Below are 6795 nucleotides of genomic sequence, written 5' to 3' on the forward strand. Positions count from 1 at the left end.
AAAAATAGCTGGGATAATGGCAAATGGTAGGTAGATAGGATGGCAGAGAGTTCTAAACCCCCCCCCCCCAAACATATTTAACGGACATACTAAAATGTCAGTTCAGGTACACTTTAGGTTTGGATTATTTTAAACCTGAATGAGGATTCTATGATAAATAAATTTGCTCAGTCACCCCCCCCCCCCCCTCCCCAAGTCTGCAAAAATGGCTGCCTTTAATGTTCTTTCAAAACAGCTGTGCACGACATACTGTATGGTTCAGGCAGTGTTAAAGCAGACCTGAACTCAGAACTTCCTCTGCTCAATAAGATATGCAAAAGCATAATAACCTTTAACCTCTTGCCGACCGAGTCACTTTGATGGGCGTGGAAGTGCAAGCAGCCCCAGGACCGCTTAACGCCAATCAGCATATGGTCCTTGGGGCAGGGATTGCAGGAGATCACGCGCATCTCCGCATGAATGATGGAGCAGTGCTCCACCAACAGCCTCCCAGCGGCTGCTAGGAGACTGTTAGGCGGTGAAACCACTGTCTAATTAGTACTGCACTGCGCTCTACAGCAGCGCTGTACTGGGGACAGCCGTGTGACACGGCTGTCCCCCTGGGAGACAGGCTAGTGATGGGTCAATCAGACCCCACCAACAGAAAGCTCTGTTGGTGGGGAGAGAAATCACTTCTGTGCTGAGTTGTGTGGCCCATTTAGGCTGCATTTCCACTTGTGCCGTGCGAATCGCCACAGTAAAAATTCGCATGCAGGTCTGAATTTTCATGCGAATTCGCATGGATGACAATGTATGCAAATTTAACCATGGCAGTGCTGGTGTGCTTTTCCATTGTTTCTATGCGAATTTGCATGAAAATTTGCATACATAAACCTCATGCAAATTTCCTATTAAATACATTGTATGCGATTCGCATAGCGGTATGCGAATTTTGATGGCTCTGCCATGCAAATTTTTTCTGCACAGAAAAGCGCAAAGGAATCCTGACAAGTGGAAACAGTCCCATTCACTTGTATTGCTATGTGAATTTGCGATAGTGGAAATGGGTCCTTAGTGAAAAATGGCCTGGTCTTTAGGGGGGTTTAACACTGCAGTCCTTAAAGGGAACCTAAACAGAGGGATATGGGAGTTTATTTTTAATCGACACTAGTTGCCTGGCAGTCCTGCTGATTTCTTTGACTACAGCAGTGGCTGAACAACACTTGAAACAAGCATGCAGCTAATCCAGTCTGACTTGAGTCAGAGCACCTGATCTGCATGCTTGTTGAGGGGCTGTGGCTAAAAGCATTGGAGATACAGGATCAGCAGGAGAGTCAGGCAACTGGTATTATTTTATAAGGAAAAATCCATATCTTTTTCAGTTTAGGTTCCCTTTAAGTGGTTAAGGAAAATCATTACAGCCGATACAAATCTGCAGTGTTTCTGCTTCCTGTTTTCATGGAAGCAGACATTGTTAAAATCCTGTGTTCATCAATTATCTCTGCCATGGCAGCCAGCTGAGAGATCAAATTACAAGTTGTGATTAGTCATACATGAGGAAGAATTATACAGGCTAAACACTGTAGATACATACAGGGTGTGTTTCTCTTGGTTTTCCTTCTGTCCTGTGCAAGAGTTCAGGTCCATTTTAATGTATGTGGGAGCATTACAGCATCCATATTAAGTACAGCTCCAGGGTATGTTTATCTGGATTGGATGAATGGCAAAACAATCCCACTGTCTTAAAAAAAAATGCATACAGGGCACTTTCTGTATGTCAAATTGTCCACCATGGTTGAAGGGGCACTTCAGCCTAAAACATACAGGGAGTGCAGAATTAATTGGCAATGAGTATTTTGACCACATCATCCTTTTTATGCATGCTGTCTTAGACCGCATCCACACATCAGACCATAGTCTTTTGAAAATGAAAGATCAGACCAATTTTACCCCCTGCCATGTAGTATGAGAGCCATACCTTCACAGTCTTTTCTATGGAGCTGAACTCCCCGTCAAAAAAAATCTTTGCAAGATGCTGTAGACACAAAAGATCCGTTCCTGCAAATTGCATTCATAGTCTGAGATCTGCAGATCATGATACACATCTTGTTTAACCTCCTTGCCGCTTATCCCGAGCTCAGCTCGGGGTAACCTGCGCAGGAGGATTTCTCAGGCCCCACTGGGCCGATTTGCATAATTTTTTTTTTGTTACAAGCAGCTAGCACTTTGCTAGCTGCTTGTAACTTCCGATCGCCGCCGATCCGCCGAGTTGCTCCCCAGACCCCTGCGCTGCCTGGCCAATCAGTGCCAGGCAGCACTGAGGGGCGGATCGGGATTCCCTGTGACGTCCCGACGACGGTGACGTCATCCCGCCCCGTCGCCATGGCGACTGGGGAAGCCCTGCAGAAAATCCCATTCTCAACTGGATTTCCTGCATACTCTGATCGCCGAAGGCGATCGGAGTGGGTGGGGGGATGCTGCTGCTCAGCGGCTATCATGTAGCGAGCCCCGAGATTTAAAAAAAAAAAAAAAAAAAAAAATTGCGGCGCTGCCTCCTTGCTGGATTTTTTAGACCGGCAAGGAGGTTAACTGACATTCATCTGCAGATCTGAAAATCCATCCTGGTGGATCTGATCTGCAGATGAATGTCTGTTAAACAAGGTGTGTATGAGGATCTGCAGATCTCAGACTATGAATGCATTTTGAAGGAACAGATCTTTTGAATGTGTACAGCATCCTGCAAAAATTTCTATCTGATGGGGAGTTCAGCTCCATAGAAAAGACTGAAGGTATGGCTCTCATACTACCTGGAAGGGGGTAAAATTGGTCTGATCTTTCATTCTCCAAAGACTATGGTCTGATGTGTGTATGAGCCTTTACTCAAAGCTGTATAGGCTCGAAAGCCTACCACCAATTAAGTACATTTGTGCATCTCTGTAATGAGAAGGGGTGTGGTCTGACACCACCCTATATCGGGTGTGCATAATTAGGCAACTTACTTTCCTTTGGCAAAATGGGTCAAAAGAAGAACTTGACAAGCTCAGAAAATTAAAAAATAGTGAGATATCTTGCAGAGGGATTCAGCACTCTTAAAATTGCAAAGCTTTTAAAGCGTGATCGAACAATCAAGCGTTTCATTCAAAATATTCAAGAGGGTCGCAAGAAGTGTGTGGAAAAACCAAGGCGCAAAATAACTGCCCATGAACTGAGAAAAGTGAAGCGTGCAGTTGCCAAAATACCACTTGCCACCAGTTTGGCCATATTTCAGAGCTGCAACATCACTGGAGTGCCCAAAAGCACAAGGTGTGCAATACTCAGAGACATGGCCAAGGTAAGAGGCTGAAAGACGACCACCACTGAACAAGACACACAAGCTGAAACGTCAAGACTGGGCCAAGAAATATCTCAAGACTGATTTTTCTAAGGTTTTATGGACTGATGAAATGAGAGTGAGTCTTGATGGGCCCGTGGCTGGATTGGTAAAGGGCAGAGAGCTCCAGTCCGACTCAGACGCCAGCAAGGTGGAGGTGGAGTACTGGTTTGGGCTGGTATCATCAAAGATGAGCTTGTAGGGCCTTTTCGGGTTAAGGATGGAGTCAAGCTCAATTGCCAGTTTTTGGAAGACACCTTCAAGCAGTGGTACAGGAAGAAGTCTGCATCCTTCAAGAAAAACATGATTTTCATGCAGGACAATGCTCCATCACACGCGTCTAAGTACTCCACAGCGTGGCTGGCAAGAAAGGGTATAAAAGAAGAAAAACTAATGACATTGCCTCCTTGTTCACCAGATCTGAACCCCATTGAGAACCTGTGGTACATCATAAAATGTGAGATTTAAAAGGAGGGAAATTAGTACACCTCTCTGAACAGTGTCTGGGAGGCTGTGGTTGCTGCTGCACGCAATGTTAATGGTGAACAGATCAAAACACTGACAGAATCCATGGATGGCAGTCTTGAGTATCCTTGCAAAGAAAGGTGGCTACATTGGTCACTGATTTGTTTTTTTATGTCAAATGTATATTTGTGAATGTTGAGATGCTATATTGGTTTCACTGGTAAAAATTGAAATGGGTATACATTTGTTTTTGTTAAGTGGCCTAATAATTATGCACAGTAATAGTCACCTGGACACAGATATCCCCCTAAATTAGCTAAAACTGAAAAAACTTTCAAAAATATTCAGCTTTGATATTGAGTTTTTTAGGTTCATTGAGAACAGAGTTGTTAAATAATAAAATTATTCCTCAAAAATACAACTTGCCTTATAATTCTGCACTCCTGTACTGTCATTAAGTTACATTAGTTATGTTCAGTAAAAATAATCCCTTAACCACTATGTTTAAAAAGAACAGGCATATGTTTGATTTCATGGGGCAGCCATCTTTTTGGTTGAAAGGAGGTGACAGGGAGCATGAGACAGTTCCAACTGTCCTGATCACCCCTCCCAGCTGTGCGCGCTAGGCTTCAAATCTCAAATTCAAAAAAATAAAATAAAAATTGTGCCGAAACAGAACATCAGAAATCCCATCATGCCTGAGCAGATTTCTTCTGTGCAGCTAAAATAAGGCTTGGGTAAGAAAAACAAAGTTCTGATGCTGTGAAACTGTTTCAGTACCAAGCCTTTTCAGTGCTGCTGAGTAGATTTTTTTTTTCTGGAGGTTTACTAAGTGCAGGCCTGAGCCAAGAGACCCGAATGGACATGCGACATTAAGCCCGATACACAAAAGGCTAGGAATTTTGGAATGTGCAGGCAGTGAACAGCAATTTTATCGGTTCTCCCCACCTGTTACTCTATTAGTGCCATGCTCATTGTTACAATTATCAACACGTGTTATGATAGCAAGCAGTGTTCCTCGGGCATTAGGACTGGTAAAGCTCCTGCCTTTTTATGCATCGGGCCCATTAGGGGATAAACCTAGGTCCATATAGCACAGGGGATTTTTCAATGATCGTTGCTGCGTGGGCTCTACAGCCCACAGCACCGATCAGGAGTGCAGCAGGGCGATCAGATTACCCCCCTTTTTCCCCACTAGGGGATGTCCTGCTGGGGGGGTCTGATCGCCGCCAGCTGCATTTGCTTAGCGGGGGAGGGGCTCTTCAAAGCCCCCCTCCGCAGCGTTCTCCGCCGTCTCGCCACTCCCTCCCCCTCAGCTGCGCAGGACGGATTTCCGTCCTGCACATTGAAGGATAGGCTTCAGCCTATCATATGCCGGCGATCCCCGGCCAATTAGAGTCCGGGGATCGCCAATCTGCCTTACGGCGCTGCTGCGCAGCAGCGCCGTATGATGTAAACAGCGGGGATTTCTTCCCTGCCAGTTTACATTTTGCCGGCGAGCCACGATCGCCGGCTCTCCGGCTGTTCACGGAGAAACTCTCCGTGAACTGACATGGAAAGGCCGATCGAGCGGCCGTTTCCATGGTAATCCGCAGACGACCAGTTTACGCCAATCAGCGTTAGCTGGTCGTCAAGAGGTTAAAGAGTCTGAAGCGAGAATAAATCTCGCTTCAGACCTCAAATAGCAGGGGCATGAGTGCCCCTGCTAAACTGCCGCTATCCCGCGGCTTAACGGGGGTCCCTGATCCCCCAAATCACCTCGGTGCAGCGGGGAAGCGCTTCCTGGTTGGGGCAGGGCTAACCGCCGCAGCCCTGCCCCACATGCGTCTGTCAGACGCGTCGCTCCGCCTCTCCCCCGCCCCTCTGTCTTCCTTCACTGAGAGGGGCGGGGGAGAGGCGGCGATGCGAGTCTGATAGACACGACTGGAGGCAGGGCTGCAGCTGTTAGCCCTGCCTCCAGGAGCGACCAAGTCTGCGACCAAGTGTTGCAGTTGGGGGTGAAGGGACCGCCGTTTAGCGGCGCGATAGCGGCGGTTTAGCAGGGGCACACATGCCCCTGCTAACTATGAGCTCTGAAGCGAGATTTATTCTTGCTTCAGAGTCTCTTTAACCACCCTGGCGTTCTGATTAAATCGCCAGGGTGGCTGCGGGAGGGTTTTTTTTAAATAAAAAAAAAAACTATTTCATGCAGCCAACTGAAAGTTGGCTGCATGAAAGCCCACTAGAGGGCGCTCCGGAGGCGATCTTCCGATCGCCTCCGGCACCCAGAATAAACAAGGAAGGCCGCAATGAGCGGCCTTCCTTGTTTTGCTTATATCGTCGCCATAGCGACGAGCGGAGTGACGTCATCGACGTCAGCCGACGTCCTGACGTCAGCCGCCTCCGATCCAGCCCTTAGCGCTGGCCGGAACTTTTTGTTCCGGCTACGCTGGGCTCAGGCGGCTGGGGGGGACCCTCTTTCGCCGCTGCTCGCGGCGGATCGCCGCAGAGCGGCGGCGATCAGGCAGCACACGCGGCTGGCAAAGTGCCGGCTGCGTGTGCTGCTTTTTATTTGATGAAAATCGGCCCAGCAGGGCCTGAGCGGCGACCTCCGGCGGTGTTGGACGAGCTGAGCTCGTCCAGACCGCTCAGGTGGTTAACCTAAAGAATTGAAGTCGCTTTGTTTCCCTGTACAGCAAGTGTTAAAAGACTTCAGAGGCAAAATGAAAAATCTATGTATTACTCACCTTGGGCTTCTTCCAGCCCTGAGCAGCAGTCTCAGTCCCTTGCCACAGCCCCAGTCCTCTTTGGTGTACCTGCTGACCGCCCGCAATGAGGACAACCCCCGGCAGGGATGGCTCTTCTGTGCATCCACGTCATCTGGCGCATACTGCACACAACTACAGCGCAGGCGCAGTATGCACCAGATTACGATGCGCGGGCACAAGTGAACGCGCAGAAGAGCTGACCACACTGGCGGGTCGCTATCATTGTGCACGGGC

The sequence above is a fragment of the Hyperolius riggenbachi genome, chromosome 10, assembly GCF_040937935.1.
Source record: "Hyperolius riggenbachi isolate aHypRig1 chromosome 10, aHypRig1.pri, whole genome shotgun sequence".
Classification (NCBI taxonomy): Eukaryota; Metazoa; Chordata; class Amphibia; order Anura; family Hyperoliidae; genus Hyperolius; species Hyperolius riggenbachi.